General features: G+C 39.9%; 2 protein-coding genes across 9 annotated transcripts in view; one reads left to right on the top strand and one right to left on the bottom strand.

Annotated features, from left to right (window-relative positions):
- Peak1 (pseudopodium enriched atypical kinase 1) overlaps window positions 1-1617 on the bottom strand; it is a 249793-nt gene extending 248176 nt beyond the window's left edge. For 5 of the 6 annotated variants that reach the window (XM_074061830.1, XM_074061835.1, XM_074061834.1 and 2 more), the window contains exon 1: window positions 791-969. The gene's annotated coding sequence lies outside the window, so the exon portion shown is untranslated. Of the gene's footprint in view, window positions 1-790; window positions 970-1479 lie in introns of those variants that run through there. The other variant, XM_074061831.1, reaches the window with a different exon arrangement.
- Window positions 1480-25803, top strand: part of Hmg20a (high mobility group 20A) — a 66506-nt gene continuing 42182 nt past the window's right edge. The window contains exon 1 of one of the 3 annotated variants that reach the window (XM_020151796.2): window positions 1480-1541. The gene's annotated coding sequence lies outside the window, so the exon portion shown is untranslated. Of the gene's footprint in view, window positions 1610-1673; window positions 1811-25803 lie in introns of those variants that run through there. The other 2 variants (XM_020151784.2, XM_020151772.2) reach the window with 2 other exon arrangements.

Below are 25803 nucleotides of genomic sequence, written 5' to 3'. Positions count from 1 at the left end.
TTGGATCTTAAAAAAAAAAACGGATTGCAGAAGCAATATGGGGGTGTAGGGAGCTCCTCTTTCCTGTTGCTCTCAGAGGGCTTTAATGCAGTCAAACGGAATCAAGCTCTCCATCAGATGGGAGACTGGGGCGGAGGGTGGGGGGGGTCAGACGGCAAGTTCTTTCTCAAGGAGGAAAGAAAAGTTCCAAGAACCGATGAGTCAAATGGCAAAGAAGAAACACGGAGCAACCCAAACAACCCAGCACATCAGGCGCTCTCCCGGCCACCGCGTGAAGTGAGCCGGCAGGGGGCCGCCGGCTCGGTACAGATGCTGCAGGCCGGGCTGCGCAGACCCTCGGGGTCCCGGGGAGCGGGATGACGGCGTCCCGAGCCGGAGCGCGAGGAGCCCGTCCCGTCCCGCCCGCCCGCAGCCCAGCCTCCGCGCGTCCAGCCTCCCAGCCTCGCCTGGGGGCGCCCCCCGCCGCCGGGTCCCAACTTTCCCTCCTCTGGGGGGCGCCGCGCCACCGGGGCCGCCGCCGCCAAGGGAGGGGGCTGGGCCGGCGGGCGGGGGGGGGGCGCGAGGGGGCGCGCGGCGCCGGCGGGGCGCGGGGGTGGCCGGGGCGCCAGAGCCCGCGCGGGGCAGGACGCACCGGCCGCCCGAGCCCCCGCGGCGCCGCCCTGCCTACATTCTCCACCCCTCCACCCGCGTCCCCCGGGTCAGCGACCTCACCCCATGGCGACCCTGGCCCCACAAGCCCAGACGCGAGGAGATAGAGCGGAGGGGACGCGGGCAACCCTGCCCCCGTTACCTGAGGGGCGCACACGCCGCCGCAGTGACCACCATCGCCTCCCGTCCCGTCCCTTTCCTGGTGACCGCAGCCGCCGCCGCCGCCGCCGAGCAACTGACACTGACTAACAACAACTAACTAACTACTCACGGCGGCCGAGTCCACCGCGCGCTCCCGGCCGCTCGCCGCCCGCCCAGCCCACCAGCCTGCCCGCTCCTCCCAGCCCGGCGCGCCGCCCCTCCGCGCGCGCCCCCGCCGGCGGCGCTCCTAGAAGAGCGAGCACGCGCGCGCGCACGGATACGGGGTCCTCGCGCACGGATACGGGGTCCTTTTCCACATCGCCGCTCAGCCCCGTGGGAGGAGCCGCCTCGAGGCCCCGCCTCTCTGCATGCCAACCTTCGGAGGACAAAACCTAGATGGCGGCTGATTGGCTGTGGAGAGCAGGGCTAAAAGCAAGGGGGCGGGGAAAGCGAGACCTTGGGCCCGCGTAGAGGGGAAATTTGGGTGCAATTAGATGCTAGAAGAAATGGGCAACGAAGCTTTGGCTCTTTGGACTGCCGGATCCCTTTATGTCAACTGGTCGCCGAGTACAGAAAACATGTGTTTTCAAGGACTCTAGTATATTAGTAATTAAAGTCCCAGAATCCGCAGGTCTTAGGCATTAAAAAAAAACTACATCTCCCAGGAGCCTCCGCGAACATAAGTCTCACCTTGCGTAATCACGTTGTCCTTCGCCGCACTGGGACAAAATAATCCCTTCATTTTTCTGCAGGTATCGGGAATAATATTTCACTTTTCTCCTCCCCGGAACAATTCGAACTGTTCCAGCGATAAGAGAAGGTGACTTTCGGGAAGTGGTTACACAATTAGGTAAAGAGGCAAAAAAGGGCAAAAAATTAAGTGCTGCGGAGGAATTCCGGCCAGGCTGAGATACCTCGGCGTGTGCAGAGTGAAGGCGATTGAGTGGGGCTGAGGAAATTGTCCTCGGTGCAGGGGACTCTCAATAGGTCCTCGGCCCCTGCCTGCCCCTGTCGTCAACAGGTCAGTAAGCAGGGCGAGCTTGGGGGTGGCCACGGTCGAGATTTCCTTCGCTCTGGGAAGCTCTTCCCTGGTTGCCGCTGTTGTAATTGGTTTGTCTGCATTTGAGGCCCACGGAATGGGGGCGCCTGACTTCCGGCTGGGGGAGGGGAGGAGCGCCGTCTTGGGGGGGAGCATAACTCACTTCCTGTGGGGGTAGGGTGATGGTTTGGGGGTGTCCTGCCCCACTTCCTGTGCTCGTGAGGGCCTGAAAAGCTGGTGCGTGGTGTCACTCGCAGGAACGGTGTTCTGCACTTCGGGGCGGTGCGTTTTATGTCACCAGTTTAGGTTATGTCACCAAGTTGTGCTCATCAGCCCCCAGTCAGGATTTTGTATAGGGTGGAAAATTTTCCTTCCCAACAAAATTTTCTTAATGCTGTCTTCAAACAGTTCGAAGCCACTTGTTCAGACTCCCTGCAAGACTGCATGTTTTGTTTTGTGACTCATGAGTGCCCCCCGCCCCCCACCCAGGTTCACCTTGACTGGGTGACAGGCAGCGGGAGCCCGAGCCACTATTTTAGGGAGGTGGTTTCGTAGTTAGAGCGCTGACTGTGTCCCATCAGTTACAGGGCATTTGCATTTGCACGGGAAAAGTGTCACACTGCGCTAGGCAGCTTGGATGTCACTCTCACGCAGTTGGCATCTCACGGGCCTAACACCTGTTGGGTTTGCCCGGTGCCTGAGAGCGACTTCCTCAGCCCGCAGTTCTCCCAATGGCTCCCTGGTAACCGTTTGGAAAAGATGGGCGGTCTTCAGTACTTTTTCCCTCTTTGTGATTTAGTTAAATTTGGCACTGATTAAAAAAATGATACCCATTCTTTGTGGTCTTTCAGCATGGCGCCATGGCCCTGAGCTCAGCTCACATTTTAAGTAAGAGCAAAATGGCTCACAAAGGACAAAAGATGGATTACAAAGAACTTTCTATTTTCCTTGTATTCTCTATTTCTTTGAAGAAACTATATCCAAGGTGGTAATAAAAACTCAACAATTTTGATATCTCGGCTTCGCTTGTCAAATAACAGTCTTTGAGTGAATGTTTACTTGAGACATCGGTCTTTTTGGAGCTTTATGAAATCTCAACCATTTTCCTAATTTTAGGATGTCTGTCATTAGACATACTGTAATATCTTTCAAGAATTTTCAAAATAGTACCTGTGTATTTCTTCCTTTGGGTTGTTAATCTAGCCTCGAGTTTGCAATTATTTTAATTACAGTTCTTTTAAAAAGCTATTTGGTTTAGAGTTTATTAGAAAATGTTTTAAATGTGAAAATAAAAATACTTTAAACTTCTATACTTTTTTTTAAAATCAGTCTTGGGCTGGGGGTGGAGCACTTACCTAGCATGCATGAGACCCTGGGTTCAGTCCCCAGCACTGGAAAAATGAAGAGCAGGGGGTGGGGGGGGCGGGCAGAGAGAAAAATACAGAAAGGAAAGAATCAGCTGGGGATGTACCTCACTGGTAGAGCACTTACCTTGCATGTGAGGTATTGGTGTTCATCCAAGCATCACAAAAAAAATATGTATATTAGCCTGAGACCCCAAATCACTTATCTTTTGAAAGACCACACAATTGCTGCAGTAGTTAAAAAGACATGACAAAAATAATGTCTGTATTGTTATTCATAGAAAGTTAGGGACTGCTCAACATAGGTATTAACTAATCAACCAGAGATAGAGTGCTCGCTATCTTCTGTATTAATGTAGTACAGAAGAAGATACATGATCACCCTGAGAAATTACAGTGTTAGGAATCATCGAAGTATGGAAAGACTGTCGAGCAAGAAGAGAAAGAGAAGGTGCTGTTAAAGTATTGACTGAGATGCAGTAGTATTGCCTTTTGGAATCAGTCTTTGGAAAGCAAGGAGTTTATTAAATTGGTCCTCAAAATATTCCACGGAAGACACGCAATATAATAGAAATAAGAAAAATTGCTGTAGCCAAAGGACTTGAGCATCTTGAAGAACTATTGAGAAGAAAGCAATATATAAAGTACATATCTGGAGGAAGATGTTTTCTGATAAGTGGCAGTTATTCATTGGTTCCATCAAAGAAGAAATATTAGAAAAGCTTGTGAAAAATAAGAGAAGGAAAGTCTGTGGAACCTGTTGTTTTTCCTCTTTTTTAAAGTGTTTCTGTGGAGAGGCTTGCTGTCTTCCAAAGGTGTTTTGTTTTAATGCCCTTTGTTGCATTTTCGTTACATGTTCTAATAGAAAAATAATGTCAAAATTAGAAAAAAACTTTTGTAAATATACTCTGCTACTTCCTTGAGTTAATGAATTTGAGATTTTCATTCCATTACTTACCATCTACTGATTTTTAAGTGTATTTGGATTAGATAGCCATTTACTTTTCCAAAGGCAGTCACTGGCTGTGCTGCTCACATAGTTTGAAGTATTAAAACAGTAGGTCATAATTGTGAATTCTATCTCACTGACAATTTGATTATCCACAGAGATGTTACATCGAATGCAAAGTGTCTTCTCATTCTTTTGTCCCCTTTACCTTGTAAAATCATACTAATGTTTTACAACTTAATTTATTTTCTTTGCCCATTGCTTTCTGTTTTGTTTTTTGGTTGGTTTTGCTATGGAGTTGAGCGTTAAAGGGAGTGTCTTAGCCAGCGTAAGTGGGTTTTAAATTTATTACTCTTTTATTTCAGAGCTTTCAAAGGTACTCAAATGGAAAGTCCTCTTTATATGACTTCTCATCTCAACAAACATTGAGTGCCTGCTGTAATGCCAGTCACTGTTACAGGGACTTCACATACAGTAAATCCAAATACCCATTTTTCTCTTGGAGTTTGCTTCCTAGTTTACAAATCAAAACTGGAATTTTACCGTTGGTATTCCTAAATAAGATCTATTTTATTGTCACTGTGCAACTGGATCAAGATACAGGCTAAATTTGATATCCCTTGGTCTTGATCTCTAAGCCATTCTAAAACCAGTTGTGAATGTTTTATACATTGAGGTATGAATCGTGATCATACCTTTGTTGCTTCCTTTTTACTGTACACACTAGTGAGAGTGAACAGTTGGGGAAATAGAGGCCAGACTGGCCTAACTTCAAAACTGGACTTTAACTTTTACCACCTTGGTGACCTTGAGCAATTTACTTAGCCTCTCTGGGCCTTAGTTTCCCTGAATCTAAATGAAATTGCTTGGTGGAACAAGGGTATTATATGTAAATCACCTGGCACAGTCCTGTGCTAGGAGCTTAATAAATGCTATTATTTAACAGAGTCTTGCTTCTGCTGTGCTGGCTATTGGAATTTGCCCATGTGCCTGTTTTAAGCTTTGCATGTACTGCCAGGCGTATTGAGATGTCGCCCTCTCCCCCATCAACGTACTTACAGAGTTGTCAAGATTACATTTTTTATTTCTTGTGGAGAGGAGAAATCACTAATTTTCCACAGCTACTTTAGGAAATACAAGAGGAAAGTTTCAAGAAAAAATTAAGGAATCACTGAAGTAATTTGAATTGTTACAGAAGACTTTCAACTTGTTTTCTTAAATACTAAGCCTATACACTTTACACTATAAATCTTCTCAAGACCCTGAGGCCATATCCTTCAGTACTCGTCTACACATTCTAAACTGAATGAACTCTGCAAACAGAAGTTCTGTGCTATAGCCAGCCTTTCTGTCTTTGCTCATGATATCCTCTACCTGAAATAGGAGTCCCCATCTATCAAAATGTCACCTTTGAGGCCCTTTCCCAAGTACCACCTTCAAGAGCATTTTATACTTTTCTGTTGCACTTAATATCCAGTGCTGCCATTGTTAATTTTTTTTAGAGACTGTGTCTTAAAAGGCTGCGAACTCTATCACTCTCTTCTCTGGATCTGTTGTCACACCTGGCACAATTCCACTCACTTCAGAGGCATCCAGTGAATACTTACAGAGTTGAACTGGCACTTGATGAAACTAATAAATAACTTTTGTCTACTACATATGCTCAGCATCAAGTACAGTGACTAGCATACAATAGACACTCATATTTGTAAGATGAAAGAGTGAGTAAATCTTCACTCATTTGTGAGCATTCTAAGGGTGATATGTAAAACACTTTAGGCTATGATCAGAACTGTGAGAACTAATCCTTACTCTCAATTTAATTGGAAAACAGTAAATTGTAACTAAACCATGTGGACTCTGAAGACTGCAGGTGTTTGGATAAGGGGTAGGGGTGGAATGAGAAGGTTATATCTTTGTGTTGTGAAAGATATGCCCTGCTCTCTGAACTCAGAAACTAAATAGATTTTTTAGCAATTTTTATTAGCTTATACTAACTGCACAAAGCAATGGTGTCATTGTGACATTTCCATGTATGCACATAACCTACTTTGATCAGACTTATCCCCCATCACCCTCTATGATCCCTCCCCTCCTTCTGACCCCTTTTCTCTTCCCTAATAGTCCCCCTTCTTTCATGTCTTTTTTTTCCCTCTAGATTCCACATATGACAGCAAACATGATGGTTGCCTTTCTGAGTCTGCCTTATTTCACTTAATATGGTAATCTCCAGTTCCATCCATTTTCCTGAAAACAATGTGATTTTGTTCTTTATGGCTGAATAATACTCCATTATGTATATATCCATTCATTTTCTTTATCCATTCATCCATTGATGGGTACCTAGGCTGATTCAATAATTAGGCTGCTATAAACAGTGCCATGATAAATATGGGTATGCAGGTGTCCCTATTGTATGCTGACTTTGATACCTTCAGGTTTATAACCAGGAGTAGTATATCAGGATCATGTAGTAGTTCTAATTTTAGCTGTTTCAGGAACCTCTGTACTATTTTCCATGGTGGTGAAACTTAATTTACCTTCCCACCAACAGTATATAAGGGTTCATTTTTCCCCAGATCCTCACCAGCATGTTATTTTTTGTTTTCTCAATGGTAACCATTCTCACTGGGATGAAGTGGAATCTCAGTGTAATTTCGATTTGCATTTTCCTGGTGCCTAAAGACTTGAACATTTTTTCATGTATTCATTGGCCATTTGTACTGCTTTTGAAAAGAGTTCAGTTCTTTATGTATTCTAGATATTAATCCCCTATTGGGTGAATTAGCTGGCAAAGGTTTTCTCCCATTCTGTAGTCTGTCTCTTCACTCTGGTAATTGTTTTCTTTGCTGTACACTTTTTAATTTGATGCAATCCCATTTGTCAGTTCTTGCTATCATTCTATTATTTCTTGAAATACTGAAGTCCTATTCAGAAAGTCATTGCTTATGCCTATATTTTTCTTTTTTTTCTTTTTGTGTGTGTGTGTGTGTATGTGTGGTACCAGGGGTTGAGTTCAGGGCCATGTATTTGCTAAGCAGATGCTCTACCAGCCACTACCTACCAGCCACTCTACTGGAGCCACTCTACCAGCCATATGCCTATATCTTGAAGTGCTTCCCATATGTTTTCCTCTAGTTCTTACATTGAAAGATTCAGTTCTTACATTGAATTCTTGATCCATTTTGAGTTGACTTGGGTATTGGTGAGAGATAGTAATCTGGTTTTAGTCTTCTACATGTAAATACCCAGTTTTCCCAGCATCATATGTTAGAAAGGCTGTCTTTTCTCCCTTTGTTGAGAATCAGATGGGTAGATCTTCATGGGCACTCTATTCTATACCATTGGTCTATATGTCTATTTTTGTGCTATTTTAGTTACTGTGTTGTCATAGATTTTTCTTTTGGGTGGTACTAGGGTTTGAACTCACAGCCTCATGCTATCTAGGCAGGTGCTGTACCATTTGAGCCACTCCACCAGCCCCTTTTTGTATTGGGTATTTTCAAGATAAGGTCTTGAGAACTATTTGCCCAGGCTGGCTTTGAACCGTGATCCTCCTCATCTCTGCCTCCTGAGTAGCTAGGATCACAGGCATGAGCCACAGACACCTGGCTGGAGCCATTTGAATATGAAATGTCCCCCACTGGCTCATGTGTGGTGCTATTTTGGGAGTTTCTGGAAACTTTAGGAGATGGGGTCCAGTTAAAGAAAGTAGGTCACTGGGGCATGTCTTTGATGGTGATGCCTGGTTCCCCATCCCTTCCTCCCTTTATCTGCTTCCTATAAACCATCAGGTGAACAGCCTCTCTTCCACATGCTCCTGCTGCCATGTATTGTGACCAAGCACCTGGAGCCAAGCAACCATGGACTGAATTATCTGAGACCGTGAGCTAAAATCTTTTTCCCTTAAGTGGTTTCTATTAGCTGTTTTGTCAAGTGACTATAAAACTAATACATGTGGCTCTGTACTATAATTTAAAATTGGCTATTGTGATGCCTCCAGCGTTGTTCTTTTTGCTCAGGATTGCTTTAGTTATTTGAGAGGGGTGTGTGTGTGATTCCATGTAAATTTTAGGGTTTTGTCTCGTTCTGTGAAAATGTCATTGAAATTTTGATGGAGATCGTATTGAATCTGTAGATCACTTTTTGTAATTTGCTTGTCTTAGCCATATTCTCCCAATCCATGAACATGGAATCTATCCATCTTATGTTTTCTTCAGTTGCTTCTAATTTTTATAACATTTATTGTAGAAGCTTTTTACCTCGTTGGTTAGGTTGTTTTGTTTTGTTTTGTTTTATTAAAGCTATTGTGAATGGAATTCTTTTCCTAATTTCTTTCTTTATGGATTCAATATTGCTATATAAAAAAAAAACTACTGATTTTTGTATGTTGACTTTGTATCCTGCTATTTTCCTGAATGTGTTTTATCAGGTCTAAAAGTCTTTGATGGAGTTTTTGGTCTTCTAAGTATAGGATCATATCATCTGCAAACCAGAATAATTCCTCTTTCTTTTATTTTTGTCTGTTGTCTTACTGTTCTGGCTAATATTTAAGTATTGTATTGAATAAGAGCAGTGAGACTTGGATATCCTGTCTTGTTCCTGATTTTAGAGGAAATGCTTTTAGTTTTTCCCCATTCGGAATAATGTTGACTATAGGTTTGTCATATGTTATGTTGAGGTATGATCCTTCTATACCTAGTTTCTATGGGGCTTTTATCATGAAGGTATGTTCAATTTTGTCAAAAATTTTTTCTGTGTCTGTTACAATAATCATGTGATTTTTGTCCTTGATTCGAATTATGTTTATTGATTTATATATGTTGAACCATCATTGCATTACTGAAAAGAAATCACCTTGATCATGGTATATGATCTTTTTAATGTGTTGTCAAATTCAGTTTGCAAGTATTTCATTGAGGATTTTTGCATCTGTGTTCATCAAGGCTATTAGTGTATAGTTTTTCTGGTTGTGCCCTTCTCCAGTTTTGGTATCAGGGTAATACTGGCTTTACAGAATGAGTTTGGAAGCATTCCTTCCCTTTCTATTTTATGGATTAGTTTGAGGAGCAGAGACTGTTCTTTAAAGGTGTAATAGGATTCAGCATCTGGTCATCTGGTCCTGTACTTTTCTTTCTGGGGAGACTTTTTATCACTGTATCTATCTCATTACTTGTTACTGATTTATTTAGGTTTTTTTTATATCCTCTTGGTTCAATTTTGGTAGGTCATGTGTCTAAAAATTTATCCATTTCTTTTCAGTTTTCCAATTTATCGAAATACAATTTTCAAAATAATACCTAATGATTCTCTGGATTTTGAGTGATATTCATATACTATCCCCTTTTCCATCTCCAATTCTGTCAATTTGGGTCTCTTTCTTGTGGTTAATTGAGCCAAGGGCTTATTAATCTTCCTAATCTCGTCAAAGAACCAGCTCTTTGTTTCATTGATAATTTGTATTTTTTTTTAGACTCTTGGACTAATTTCACCTTTGATCTTTATTATTTCTTCCCACTGGTTTTGTATTTGACTTCTCATTTTTCTCAGACCTGAAGATGCATCATTAGGTGTGAGATTTTCCTCATATTTTTAGCATAGACACTCATAAGCTTTCCTCAGTGCTCTCTGTGCTATAGTTCATAGATTCTGATATGTTGCGTTTACATTTTCACTTGATTCTAAACATTTTTTAATTTTCCCCCTGATTTCTTCACTGACTGTTCAAAAGTGCATTGTTTAATCTCCATGTGTTTGGTATAGGTTCTTCAGTTTCTTTTGCTGTTGATTTCTAGTTTCATTCTATTATGAGCTGATAAGATGCAAGAAATTATTTCAGTGTTTTGCATTTGTTAAGACTTGCTTTGTGGTCTAAGATATGATCTACTTAGAAAATCCCATGAGCTGCTGAAAAGAATGTATATTCTGCAGTTTTTGGATAGAATATTCTGTAGATGTCTGTTAACTTCATTTGATCTTCCAAGTTTAACTTGAAGTTTCTTTTTTTTTTTTTTTTCTGGGTGACCTATCAGTGAAAGTGAGGTATTGAAGTTACCCACTATTATAGTATCACAATCTGTCCTTTTATGTCCTATAGTGTTTATTTCATAAAATTGGATGTACAACATTCAGCACATACATATTTATAATTGTACATCTTCTTGCTGTACTGTTCCCTTTACCAATATGTAGGGACCATCTTTGTCTCTTTTGATTAACTTTGGCTTGATGTCTGCTTTTTTGGTTATGAATATAGATATTTCTGCTTACTTCCAAATTCCATTTACTTGGAATATCATTTTCCATCCATCCACTTTCAGTCTGCATATCTTTGCTGATGAAGTGTGTTTCAGGCAGCAAACAGTTGGATCTTGTATTTTTAATCCAATCACTCAGCCTATGTCACACCATTTACATTCAGGATTATAATGAAACTGCGTATTTTTTTTTTTTTTTACACTAATGAGGTTTGATCTCTGGGCCTCGTACTTGCTACCACTTGATCCAAACCTCCAACCCCAAACTGTATGTACTCATTAGTGTATTCCTTCTTTTTTAAGTGATTGATTCTTTCCCAATTCTCATTTGTTTATCTACTCTTCTAGTGGGAATAATTCTTTCCTTTACTTTATTGATTATATTTATCTTCCTCTTCTTTGTGTAGGATTCTTTTAAGTTTCATCTGCAGTTCTGATTTGGTGGTCATAAATTTCTTCAGTTTATGCTTTTCTTAGAAGGTCTTTATCTCTCCTTTGACTCTGAAGGATAACTTTGCTGGCTCTAATAAGCTAGATTGGCAGTTGTTTTCTTTCAGGATTTGCAGTACTCCATTCCAAGATCTCCTGGCCTCTAGAGTTTCCGTTGAGAAATCTGCTGTTATTCTGATGATTTTGCCTTTATAAGTAGGTTAGTGCTTCTCTTATTGAAGCTTTCAATATTCTTTTTCTTCTGTACTCTTGGCATTTTATCACTTAATATGGCATGGGCAGGTACTTTTCTGGTCATCTCTGTTTGGGGTTCTAAATGCCTCCTGTACCTAGATATCCATATCTTTCCTAAGATTTGGGGATTTTTTTTTTCCTGCTATTACTTTACTGAATAAGTTTTCATGTCTTTAGTTTGTATTCCAGTACCTGTTCTACACCAAAAAAAAAAAAAATTGGTATCCTTGGTCTAATTATGTCCCAGAGGTCTTGCATATTCTCATAATTTATTTTTTTCTTTAGTACTGTTTGAGTGCTCTAATTCATCAACTTGGTCTCAAGCCCTGAAATTGTCTCTTCTGCCTAATCTAGATTGTTGGCAAGGCTTTCCGCTGAGTTTTTTCTTATTGAGCTGTTCATTTCCTAGATTTCTATTTGTTTGTTTTTTCACAGTCTCTCTTTATTGACCTTCTCATTCATGTCCTGTATTGTCATTCTTAATTCATTTAGTTGTATTTTTGTATTTTCTTAGAATTCATTGCTGAATTCTTTATCCAGAATTCTACCCACTCAGTGTCTTTGGAGTCAGTTGCTAGAGAATTAAGACCTTTTGGAGAAGTCATTTTGCCTTGTTTTTATGTTTCTTATATTTCTATGTTGAGATTTGTACCTCTGTTGAAGTGGATGTTACTGTTACTTGTTTTCTTCATTCTCACTTTTATGTGAGCGCCTTTTTAGCAAACAGCCTTCTCTTGACAGTGTATACTGGGATACTGGATTGTTGTGAAGTGTTGAATATATTTCTGGTTGGTTTTTGTAGTGCAATTTCTTTGTTACTTCTCTGGTGGGATTAGTGTATTTTACACTGTGTTAAAACCTGAGGGAGCTGCTTTCTCTATAGGTCTCAAAAGAGTGGAGTACTTCTAGAAGATCAGACAGATGTGTTGAAGACAGAAAGTATATGGGGTACACCCTCTGTAATTATTCCTCTAGTCTTTTCTGCAGTTTAAGTCTGGAGAAGTATGGGAGTGACACCATAGGTACATTGTCCTTTGTCTTTTTGTTTCTCTCTGCTGTTGCTATGGGGGGGGGGTGTCCAGGAGCAGGACTTTAGCAGCAGCAACACACACACACACACTCACTCACCCCTGCCCAGCCTTGCCTATTTGGAACCCAGGTTTTCATTTTCCCTATTCCTTGAATTAAAGTATTCACTGAAATGGTGGGGGTTGGGGTAAAGAGTAACATGCTGACTCTTAGCTAGGCTGGGAGCATAGTTCTGCAGCACAGCATCTACACAGTGCACTCAGACATGTCATGCTTGCTTCCCAGCACCATATAGAATGAGGAAAACAAGTAACAGTAACAGCAACAAATAGCAGTGTACCAGATACAGAAGTAAAATAAAAAACAAGTACCAGTGACATCCACAACCCTTAACAAAACAGGAATGGTGAGGGTAGAAATAAACAGAAAAGGTTTCTTAATGATTTTCAAAAGAAGAATAATTAAAGGAGAAGAAAATGGGAAACAGAAAACAAAAGAAGAGTGGAAATTTGAATATTCAAAGAAAGGACAGCCTGGATATAGTGCCTGTAATCCCAGCTTTTTGGGGAGGCAGAGATAAGAGGATCCTAGTAGAAGGATAGCCTAAGCAAAAAAAAAAAAAAAAAAATTAGCAAGATAGGTCTCAAGAGGCAAGCCACATATCCTGGCTCATGCAAGTAATCCCAACTACTTGGGAGATGGGGTAGGAGCCTCAAGGTCCAAAGCCAGCCTGGAGAAAAGCATGAGACCTGTCTGCAAAACAACTAAAGCAAAAAGGCTGGAAGGATGACTCAAGTAGTAGAGTACTTGCCTAGCAAACGCAAGGCCCTGAGTTCAAGCCCAGTACTACAAGGGAAAGCGGGGAGGGGAAAGCAAGAGAAAGGTAGAATGTGAAGACTGGTAATTACAAAGTAAGGAGTGAGAAAGAAAGGATAAAATAATTTTACTATTAGAAGGAAAAGAGAATATGAAGCAAAAAGAAAAATACATGCAAAATAAAGGAAAGAAAGAAAAAGTAATACATATACACAACCAATCAGCAAGTACAAAAATTACAGCATTGTCTCCTCTGGGGTGGTCATGGAGGCAAGAATTGATATTCACTGCCACTCCCAATCTGAACTTATTTCTGAGTCTTCTTAGGTATGTACTTCTTACAGAGAGCAAAAGCTAGTGGCTAGTCACCCCTTTTTTTGTGTTGTTCACCAGTCATTGGGAGTGGTTTGGGTCCATTGCTGGTTGGAATGGCTTTCAGCTTCTCTGCTCACTAAGACAAGGTAGCGTAGAACCAAGGTTCCCTCAGTGGGAGTTTCTCCTAAACAGATTAGCTCCATATACCACCCCCCCAGAGCCAGGCAACATGCAGCTCTGCTGTGCACCTGGATCTCACGCACAGCCCTAAAGCCCACATGGAGGGTGGCCCAGCAGGCTGTACTGGTGGAGGGAGCGCAGCAGGTCCCATGCTTTCCACCACCCATGACTGGTTTTCGGAGGCCCAGTTCATGCACACAGTGGCATAGGCCTACCATCTCCCAATCCTCTTTTTGGCCACTTGGGCCTGCCAGTCTTAAAGGAAAGCTAGCTCCATTCCCTTCTGTGTGTCTGACCCAAATCCCACTGCTTATGTTTTTCAGTGAGCTTACTGCAGTAGTGCTATACCAGAGCCACACTGGATCACAGGTAGACAGTGGCCAACATAGTGTGGCACTACTTACCATGAGTTCCAAGGAGAAAGAAATTTTAGAGACTTAGAGATCCCAAAGCAGCCACTTTGGGCTCAAAGCACCCTCTTAAGATGGCTCCTGGTTCCAGCACCATGTTTTCATGTTTTAAAAATGCAGAGCACTTCTCTGGGGCCAACATGCTAGGCAGCTCCAGGTGAGCTGCACCTGCTCTGTACTCATTTTTCCTCACTATTTCTCACCTTCTGTCCCTTTCTCTTACTTCTCCCCTCTGCCACACCCCTAAGCCCTGATGCACTCATCTGTGCCCTCTGTTCTGATAACCAGAGCACCTGGGCCTCTCTAAGTCTCTGTCCATCCAGTATTAAATTTCTTTGCATCTCCTCAGTTACCCACCTTGCTGAGAAGCTGTTTTCTGCCTGTTTCCATTCTGGTTAAGGTCTGGAAGGTGCTGCTTACTTCTCATCTCCCATCTTGGCTCTGGTCCCAAATAGATGTTGATCAAATATTTGGATACCCAATTTTTATCTCCACTCCAAGGTAATTGAACATGTTTACAGTGTCAACTTCCATGGAAATGTTTGGCGCAGCATTATTCATAATAGGCAGGACACATTGAAACTCAAACATCCATCAACTGATGAATAAAGAAGTAAAGTGTGGTACAGTTATACAATGGACTATTACACAGCAGTAAAAAGGAATAAAGTAATGATATGTGCTGTAACATGGATGAAGCTTGAAGATGTTACACTAACTGAAAGACACCGGACACAATAGATCATATACCATATGATTCCATTTATTTTTTTAATTATTCATTTACTCACATGTGCATACATTGCTTGGGTCATTTCTCCCCCCTGCCCCTTTCCCCATCCTCTACCCCCTCTCCCCTCCCTCACTTCCAGGCAGAACCTTTTCTGCCCTTATCTCTAATTTTGTTGAAGAAATATGATTCCATTCATATGAGATAGCTAGCAAATCCATAGAGACAGAAAGTACATGAGTGTATGGGCATGAGGAGTGACTGCTAGTGGATATGGGGTTTCTTTTGGAGGGAATGAAAATGATGTAACATTACATAATGGTAGTCATTGTCAACCTCATGTATTAATATACTAAAAAAAACTGAAATGTACACTATGAATTTTTCTTACTAAAGAGAGAGTTAGACTTGACAAATGGAGAATTTTAGATGGGGCTAGACAGCAAGAGACATGAAAATTCTTCATCCCCTAGAGGGAAGTAGAAATGACTAGGTATGGGGCCCGAGGTATGTTAGGGTCAGGGGAGGACAGCATCTGCTATCCTTTTTCTTACTGAAGCAGGCAGAGAGGTGAATGGTTATACTACAGTGTTAATAATGGAGAAAGACAAAGAGGATCTTGAAAGAAGCTCCTGATTTCTTCATGATTAGGTCAAGAATGCAGTATATATACACCATTTGATTTCTGGAGGAGTTTTTTGTTTTGTTTTGAGATAGTCTTGCCCAGGCTGGCCTCAAACTCACAATCTTCCTACCTCTGCCTCCCAGATAACTGGGATTACAGAAATGTACCACCATGCCTGGCGAGGCCGTTCATTTTTCTATCTGATAGTTGAGTTTGGAGGGTGAGAGCATCATGAATTGAGCAGTCAATCAACATGAAGTTACTAGTAGCAGTCAATCAACATGAAGTTACTAGAGAAGATGAGAGAGCAGAGACTAGACAAAAATAATAGAATTTGATTCTAAAACTATCCCCCAGGTGATTGGAATAGATAAACCTTAATGGGAAGGAACCAAGGGCAGTGATTTAGAAAAGGCAGTACAAATAAAGGTACTCATTTCAAGACATACTTAAATACCTTTTATGTGTCAGGCACTATTAAGTAAAACCACAGCTATTTCCCTGATGTGAATTATTTTCTTAAGACAAAGTCTTATGAATAGGACTGTTGACTCTGAGTAAACGGCATGTTGCCAGTACAATAGCTGAATTTCCCTAGAAGACCTTAGTAATCTTCATGACACCAGGATTATATGAAGATGTTGTCCTCAGCACACTTTTTCCACTACAAAATTTTGACGAGTTAAATAAACATAAAATTGTCTTCACTTTCGATCTTGCTTTTAAAAAAAAGACAGTGTCTCGTATGCAGCCCAGGCTGACCTCAAATTCATGATCCTCCTGCCTCAGCCTCCTGAGTGCTGGGATTATAGGTATGTCCTATCATGCCTGGCTTGCACATGTTATCTTAATTCTAATCATTTTGTGTTTTGCATATGAGAAAATTGGGGCTTAGAGAAGTGGAATCACTTGCCCAAAGCCACTGAGCCAGTAAGTGTTGGAGGGACAACAGTAAGTGTTGGCCTCTCTGGCTAGTGATTATTCTAATACTTCATGATCCCTCAGTATCAACACTAAAATTTGTTGGGGAATAATGGAAACTGGAAAAGAAATCCCAAATGGAACTTCTCGAGCAGGTACTGAACTTCCTATGTATGTAATGGACCAGCTAACAGAGATGTTTTGAGATTGATTGACTGATTGATTGGGAGACTAGTACATAGAGAAGATCTTGGTAGAGTTAAACCCACATTTTCGAGGCTCTCTGTTCTCCCCACCTCTCAGTGATCAGGCATATGTTACCCCAAAGTCTATGGCGGGAGTAAAGAGGATGAAGACAGAAAGCAGTAGAAGAAAGCTGCCTTGAGATCTAAGTTATAGAAACAGCAGGTATACTGCCATAAAGCAGCTTTTAAAATAGTGGCTTCAAATCTAATACAATAGCAAGATTCAAAACAAGGTGGCCATAAGTCATAAAGTCACGCACTACGCAGCGACACTGCGGTGCTCTGAGGACTGCGTATGCAGTGGTATAAGCCACGGAGTCCAGGAGGGTGTAGTGGGCTGGCCGTCTGGGCTTGTGTAAGTGTATAGTAAGAGTTTGCACAGCAACAAATCCTGCACCTACTCATTCCGCGGGGCATGCCCTGTCATTAACGAGCTAACTGTCCATGTGCAGTGTGGGAGCAAGAGAAGGCGCATTCCTTTGTTTTTATTCAAGTATCCTATACTGTCAGAACCAAAGATGTCATGTTCTGTTTCTCACTTCAGTCAGATAAGACAAACTCCAGTTTATAAATAAGGCAATCAGGGCCCGAGGTCACGCCTCAAATACGTGACAGAATGGGCACCAGAGCATAACGTCTTCTACTTCCCTGGTCATTTACTAAACTGGCTGAAGTAAATGAAAACGTTTACTAAACTGACTGGTTTCGTGATGTCTATGTATATAACATTTTATAATTTATTGTGTTTTATTCTTAACAAAGATCATTTATCTGCGTATCCTGAAACAACAGCAGTAAGGTGTACATAGCACATTACTGAACACTGGTCCTGGAGTAGAATGGCAGGGGATACGAAGATCAGGTTGAACCCTGAGGTACCAGATAGAGTTTCTGTAACCTACACCAGAATAAAACTTTATCTGCATTTAAGATTGTGTTGTTGGGGTGAGGCACATCTTTGAAAACTATCATAGAAACACATTCCTTAGAAAGATTATGATGTGGAATTGTATATGTGTTTGTATTTAAGCATTTGAATCTCCAATAAACTTAGGCCTCTTCCTCCATCCCTTGCCCTTTTAGTGAAACTGATACTTTGGCTTCACTAAAAGTAATATCCAGCCACTCCACCTTTTTCTTTCCCAACATCAGAATTGCCATTTCTCCCTTCCTGTTCCCATTCCCTCATTCCTTTACTCCATAGCTTTAGTCCTTTTCTCTTGACACAGATCTTTTGTTTCTGTTGCTGGTGGCATTTTAATTACTACAACTTCTCTGGAAAACAACACCGCTGGTGTGTCAGCAGTAATAAAATGTTCGTACTCTTGAACCAATAATTCCACTTACAGGACTCTTCCAGAAAAATAATTCTAATAAGGAAAATGGTCAAAAAATTGAAACCTAAATATTCAGATAAAAATAAATTATTAGCTGTTTACTCATTTTTCACAATTGTGTTTTTAAAATACATTGAAGATGTAAGACTATTTTTGCAAAAATGAAAAGAAAAAATAGGAAAACTGACGTAATTAGTGTCTATTTCTGTAGAATTCATATTTTCCATATAACTTACTGAATACTCACTGGAGTCAAGAGCAATATCTAGGTATTATTATAGAGACAGTGTTGAGTATTACTAAGCAAAGGCCCTGCAGAGTCAAATCCTAGCTGCATCCTTTCTAGTATATGATCCCGTAAAGGAAATTGGCGATAGTAACTATATCTGCATTAAATTTTTAAATCTATATACAGTGCCTGGCTCATAGTAAGTACTCAGTCATTTTTGTTACCAGACATCTTAATGTTTCATTTAATGCTCACATCCTCACACGAACCTTATGAGACAGCGTTAGTTTTCACTTGAAATTGAAACTCGGAAGGGTTAAATATAGCTAGGCTAAATGAGGGTCTCTGCTAGAAGCAGAGAAGCCGTTCATCTCATGGTGATGAGAAGACAAAAGGTGCTTAGAGACCCCCAGATGCTGAGGATGAAGGAAGCGGGATCCCATAACCAAGGACAGCACTAAGAACTCATTTATCTAGACTTACTTCCCCAAGGCATTCTCTGCACCCGGTCCAGAACTATAAGAAAATTAATTTGTGTTGCTTTAAGTCAGTAGTCTAGGTTGTATTGTTAAAGCAGCAATACAAAATGGTTACAGAGACGCAGGGGAAATAAACAAAAAGTCTAATATACACATGAGTGGAAGAGAGAGAAACTAGGAGAAGTGCACATCTGAAACAGAATGATAATGAAAGTACAGCCTATCAAACTATGTTTGATACAGTTAAAGCTATTCTCAGTGGGAAATTTACAGCCTTAAATGTATATATTAGGACTGGATGCGTGACTCAGCAGTAGAGGGCCCACTTTGCAAGTGCACAAAGTCCCAAGTTCAAACCCCAGTTCCAAAAAGAAAATTATATGTATTAGAAAAGAAAAAAGTCAACAAGTCAATGACTTGGATATCCCAAGTTAGGAAGAGCATAGTAAATGAAACCCAAAGTAAGGAAAGGAAAGGAAAATAAGAAGCAGCAGAAATTAATGAAATAGAAACAGATGCACCGTATGAACTATTAACAAGCCAAAAGTTGGTTCTTGGACTGGTGGAGTGGGTCACGTGGTGGAGCACCTGCCCAGCAAGTGTGAGGCCCTGAGTTCAAGCCCAGTACTGAAAAAAAATAGTTGGCTCTTTTAAAAGGTTCATAAAATATGCAAATCTATCACAAGAAAAAAATGAAAATAAATTACCAATACTAGGAGTGAAAGGGGACATTTCTTTTTTGTTGTTGTTTGATTTGGTTTGATTTAATTTTTTTGGCTTTTTGAGACAGAGTCTCAGTCAGTATATGACCCAGGCTGACCTCAAATGCTCAGTCTGCCTTCAGTGCTGATATTAGAGGCATGTACCACTACATCCAGCTGAAGAGGGGACGTTTCTTTACAGAGTCTATAGATGCTTAAAAGGTAACACACACAACTTTATATACAGACTAATTTGAAATTTTAGATGTGGAAAAATTGTTAAACACTTTTCACCAAAATTGGCACATGAAGAAATAGAATCTCTGAATACTGTCTTTATCTGCTAAATAAATTGAATTTATTATTTAATTTTTTTTTCTCCAAAGAAAACCAGACCTAGTTGACTTTACTGATGAATTCTTACAAATGCTTAAAAAAGAACCCTAGACTCTTCTATGAAACATAATTTGGTTTTATGAGCTCCACAAAGCCTTGATGCCAAAGCCTGCCAATGATGTTTTGAGAACAGATATCTTATAGGCCCATCTCTTTTGTGAATCTAAATATATTTCCTGGGAACATAGGAATCTAAAAAAATCTGTAGACAAATGATGAGAATTTAAGTGAATTTTTTGGGCAGATCACTTACACCACAAAATCAGTTGCATGCGTAAGATAACAAAGTTTACAAACAACACCATTTACAGCAGAATATTTCTTTACAAGTCAAACTTACGGGCTTCTGGTGTAGCTCAGTGGTAGTGTACTTACCTTGCATATGCAAGGTTCACTCCCCAGCACCACAAAAATAAAAATAATAGTCAAACTTAAGTCTTCCCGGACAGAAAATTATAAAACATTGAGAGGAATAAGATCTAATAAAGATGTCACTTCTTCTGAAATTGAACTGTAGATTAAATAGAATCCTAATAAAAATCCCAGATGTATATTTGGCAGAAGGAGAGTTTAACAAGTTGAGTCTAAGATTCACATGGACATGTAAAGGACTAAGAAGAGTCAAAACAATTTTGAAGAAGAACAAAGTTGGAGGACTTTCATTATCAGATAACAGGGTTTGTTATAAAGCTAATTATAATGTAGTATTGGCACAGGGATAGACAGATCTATGGAACAGAATTGAGAGCCCAGAAACAGTCCCGTACATACATAATTATTTGATTTATGATAGCAGCGTGTAGTACTATAAAGGAAGATGTAGTACTATAAAGGAAGAATGGATTTTTCAGTAAATGGTGGGGGTGACAGGATGGGGGAGTGAATCCTGACCCCCTACCTCACAACATACACAAAAATCAATTACACTTGGATTGGAGAGCTAACTGCGAAAGATAAAAAAAAATTTTAAATTAGGAGAAAACTGGAAAGCAACTTCATGATCTTAAGACTGAAAAAGGAAGAAGATGGTTAAATTGACCTTATTATTAAAGTTACAAACCTTTTTTTCCTCAAAGGACATCATTATAGAATAAAAAGACAAACCACAGAGTGAGAGTGTATATTGTAATTCATGGACCCAACAATACACTTATAGAGCTCTTACAAATGAATAGGAATAAAAGACAATCAAGTTTAAAATACAATCACAATACATGATAGGCACTCCACAAAAGTAACTGTCCAAAGGCATCCTATGATCATATTTGGATCAGATATTTAAACCATAATGAGATTCTAATGCATACCTACTGAAATGACTAAAATTAAGAAGATTCTATCGTATATCATGCATTGATGTGGCACCATGCTTGTGGTAGTTATGTGAACTGATACATCCTTTTTGGAAATCAGTTTGGCCAGGTTATCTAAAAGTTACAGATATCTTTTAACCTCACTGTTCCTGGGTATACTAATCAACAGAAATCTAAACATATGTTAACTCAAAGACATAGCATTATTCTTAATTGCCCAAATGTCCATCAAAGTAGATGGGTTAACAGTTGCTTCCCATAACAGCAATGATCATCAAGTGTAATGCTGAACAAAAGAAGTCAGATAGAAATAAGTTCCTAATGTATAAATAAAGTTCAAAAACAAGCAAAACACATCTATATGTTAGGTGTCAAAGTGGTTATTTTTACAGGGATTAGTGAGTGGGAGGGGCATCAGGTGGGAGACTTGTGGTTTGTATCTTTATTCCGATGGGCAGTAGGCGATACACATGTGCATACTTTGTGAAAAGCCATTAAACTATACTTGTATAGTTTGAATGACTTTTTTGTTTTATATGTAAGTTTATTTAAACTGCCCACTCCTCAAATGACTTCAAAGACTATAATTTTTCTCTACATCCCTTGTACGTAAACCCCAACCCATGTAGGTGGTATACCCCACCACTCCATCAAAAGAGCTCTTGCTCAATCACTAATAACTTCACCGTTACCAAAAACACACACATCCTTCACATTCTCTTTTAATCTCCAAACAACATTTGGATTTTTTGGGTTTTTTCTGGAAATGTTTTTTGACCCTGCTCAATCTTGCTTCTCTGTTTGTCTTAAGTTCTTGTCATCTGGGTCACTTTTGCTATTCATCTTCTGTCACTTCTTCAGGACAAATTCTCTTGTTACTCTACTCCTTATATCAGTGTTTGCATTGGCTGTTTAAAGTACTGCCTGTCATACATGCTGAAAACATCTAAACTGTCTGCATCCCAGATCTCTCTTCTGAGCTCCTGAATACAACTTAAAACACACATAAACTCTTGTTTTACCCCCTAATCCTAGCATCTCAATCTTCTGATTTCTGTTAGAAATCTTGAGATCATTCTTTAGGTCTCTCAGACACATACATGTGCACCCCAGCACAGACCACTGCAGAAGCTGATTGATTCTACCTCCTCTTCACTATCATTACCCTCTTCTAAGCCACCATCATGCAGCTTCCCAGTAGTCTTTCTAGATCCATTCTTAACACATCCAATTTTTACAAAGAAGTCGGAGTGATCCTTTAAAGAGCCTCCTTAAAGTTCTTCCTTAAAATTCCTCAAAGATTTGTATTACTCTTACACTTTATGGAAAATCTCTGTCAGCAAGATTTGGTTCCTGACTACCTCTCTCTGCTACTGTCCTGGCCTCATTTTTCTCCAGCCCACTTCTTCTGAGCACCACACTTCCCCTCTGCTCCAGCTTGTTCCTCAGCATGGAATGCACCACGTAAGTAACAAGTAACTTTCAGCTCTCAGTTGATGTGTTACTTCTTCAGAGAGGGCCCATGTAAGTGACGCCTCCCACTGTTATTCTATAGCTTTCTTTGCTTTTCCTTCATACCATTTTTCATTATTCTAAAATTTCTTCATTGGTCTATTTGCTTAATGCCTTGTACCTCAAACTTATTTTTTCATGAGGGCAGAGACTCATTCTCTGTTGTATTGCTGGGGTCCTAACCATGAACTGGTACGTGTTGTATGTTTAGAAAATATGTGAATGAGAAAATATATTATGCCACCTTAGGTAAACCATCCATGGGGACCATTTCATCAGTGTCACTTTACCCTAGGAGCACAGAGGGATGGATTACTTCCTCCAGTTTGATCCTTTTCACAGTTGCTCTCCAAAAAGGCACTGAGTAATCATTAAGCCCCTGCAGAGGAATACACTTTGCCCACATTTCTTAGATTGGAGCTCTTGAAAACTCAGGAGAGAGTGCTCAGTGAGAGAGTGTTGGCTAAGCTACTTACCTTTTTTCTAGAATTGAACTTTGAGAAAAACATTAGGAGAACAAAGGAAAGGTGGTGTAATTGTATTTACTTTCTATGAGGTTGACAGTGTGGTCTGTGTAAAGATTATGAACTGTTTCTATCAGAAATCTACCATAATGCTATAATGGTACGTGCGTGATGTGTCTTCCAACAGAACAGGGGAAAATGACTATTTCCCATAGTCACACAAAACGTATACTTCAGTCATGTTTTATAAGATACACGGCCTGTTATAATTTCATATTACAGGATATTCTGCATTTTCACGGATGCCTTGTTTGCTTTCTTCATCTTAACACGTACTTTTTCATTAAATTGTTTTTAAGCTGATTGCAGTAAAATGAGATGCTTAATTATATGCATGGTAGAAAATTATAAGTCCAACAGTTTGAAACAGCTTTCAGGCTACTAGCATTTCTCAAAGTCCATGAAAAAATGCTGGTCACCACCAATTTTAGACCAGATAAGTTTCATTTCAAGTAAATGCTTTAGAAACTTACCCTATTTTTAATGTATAGCAGATGAGGAATACTTACTCATTCCTGAAGTCCAAATACAATACTTAGAAAATTTTTATAAACTGAAAAAAAAAAAATTGGTGCCCATTTACAATCACAGTAACAGGTTCAGGTCCTTCCCTGATGGGAAGGGGGTGGAGCAAGAGGAATGAACAAAAATTTTGAATGCTTAGAAAAGGCCAAATTTCTAACTTCAGTATTATTTATTCTACCTTTAGCAAAATTGTTATTCTCTCTGAGTGAAATAATTTTTAAAACTTCATCTATTTATTGATATTTGCAGGCTTGCCATCATAACTATTCTAAGATCAGTAAAACCAGAAATGCATAAACTGTATGTCTGCTGCTAGGTATGACTAAATAAATGTCTGAATCTCATAATCCTGGAGTGGCTACTGCAGGCTTTCCTTGGGTTTTTAAAATGTAGATCGCTGACTGTAGAACTGGTGAGAGAATGTGCAGATTATCAAAGTTATTTCTATAGTACTATAGTATTTTACAAATATTGTACATTCGGGTTGGGGGGTCGTGAGGGGATTTAACTACATAGGACTGCCACATTTAAAGTCTTCTCAAGCTGACTGCCGATTTAGGGACTGCATTAAATAAATGTGAGACGATGGTTTTATGTTCATTTCTAAAAAGGAGAAAGCAGCTTTATTTTGCTAGGAATACAAAGTCAGCTGCTACTCATTTATTTCCTAGCAAAACAAACTACTTACATAATTCTCTCTGGCAGATTTCTTCTCCCTTGCGTTCAATTAAAATCTTCCTGTAGCAATACATGATACTGCCGATAGTGTGTAGATTCACTTACTGTACAAAGAGCAGCTTGGGCCAAGTATTTCTTTCTAGCTTTCAGCCTTATTTTGTCTTATTTTAACAATTTCGTCCAACAGCACCATCATAGGCAAAGAGTGTATGTGCATGCACATGGGTGCACCCATGTGCATTCTTTGTTAATTGTACACAGTGTGGGGTTTCATTGTGCTATTTCTATACATACATCTGCATCACTAGAGGCATTTCTTTCTGTAGTTTAATGTTTACTCCAATAAGCAAAATCTTATCACAGTAGAAATTGCAACTTTTATTATAAATTAATGTCTGATGTAATGAAATAATACTGATACAAAGGATTATAACTGATCTCTGTTTACACCCTACCCTAGAGGGCTGCCCTATAGATGCATTTTGCTACTCTGAAGGGGTGAGTAGAAGACTAGGGGGGAATTGTTATAATTAAAAATTAGAAATGTCTAGCCACTGATAAAACAGCAATTTTTTTTTCCAGTACTGGGGATTGAACCCAGGGCCTCACACATGCTAGACAAGTGCTCTGTGCTCCCTCCTTTTTGTTTTTTTTGAGACAGGGTCTTGCCACTACCTTTGCCCAGGCTGGCCTTGAACTTGCTATCCTTCTGCCTCTGCCTTCTGATAAACTGGGATTACAGATGTGCACCACCATGCCTGGCCCAGCAATCATATTTATATGTCACTGATAACATACTATTAATTAGCAGTTGATCATCACCCAGTAGGATACTTGAGTTCAAAGATGAGAAATTCCAAACATTATTTTTCAAGTACAATAAAGTGGGTAAAGTCACTAGTGCATTATTTTATGAACTGTTTTAGAAAGCAGTGAGTATAACATAGTGATCATAAGATCTTTTTTCCTCCTACCTACTTAAATAGTTAATTAAATTGTGATTTTTTTTTTTTTTCTAAACTATGCTCCCTTAGAGACAGGGAAATGCTTGTGTTTCACCTGCTGTATGCAACTCTTATGCTGAGCTTTGTGTTTACTGTGTGGGTACTTAATAAAGTATTTGTACTGATAAATTGTAACTGCTGCGCTGAGGCTTTTCTGTTACAGCCCTCACAGCCTTCTATACTCTGCTCTCTTTGTCTTTCAGGAAAATCACATCACCCAAAACTTACAGCCCACTTTGCTACAGTAGTGCTGACATGTTTTGGGAGTTAGTGGAAGGAAGATTGAAGTTAAACTAGCATCATGGGATCTCAGGTGGTTTTACAGCCTCTCTTACCTTACTTGGTAATGCATGGATAATAGCACTGAGCGGCATTTGCTCTCAAAAGGTCTTAGAATTGATTGCAGCAGACATGTGTTGCAGGGAAGAAGAGAGATACTATAATAAGAGGGCTGTGAGAGAGACGGAAAAAAACTCTGATAATCTGTTAATTTGAAAACCTGAAATGCCTATTTAGATATGGTACTGTGGAAAATAATGTTCCCAGTTTGAAATTTTAGAGTAAAACTCCATCATGAGTAGTTATATAAATTGAGCCTTTAATCTTAAGATACTCAATTATTATCTCTTTTTTTAATAACTGGGTTATTTCCTAAACATCAGCTATCTGATATATTTGATTGTTCTTTTGCTAAAGGGAAGCGGGGTCAGGGCTGCATGTTACTACGTTCGTATCAGTCTTAGTAGCAAGTG

The sequence above is a fragment of the Castor canadensis genome, chromosome 19 (genome assembly GCF_047511655.1).
Source record: "Castor canadensis chromosome 19, mCasCan1.hap1v2, whole genome shotgun sequence".
In the NCBI taxonomy this organism is placed as follows: Eukaryota; Metazoa; Chordata; class Mammalia; order Rodentia; family Castoridae; genus Castor; species Castor canadensis.
Note: the sequence above shows the minus strand (reverse complement) of the source record. Positions and strands in the feature narration are given on the sequence as shown.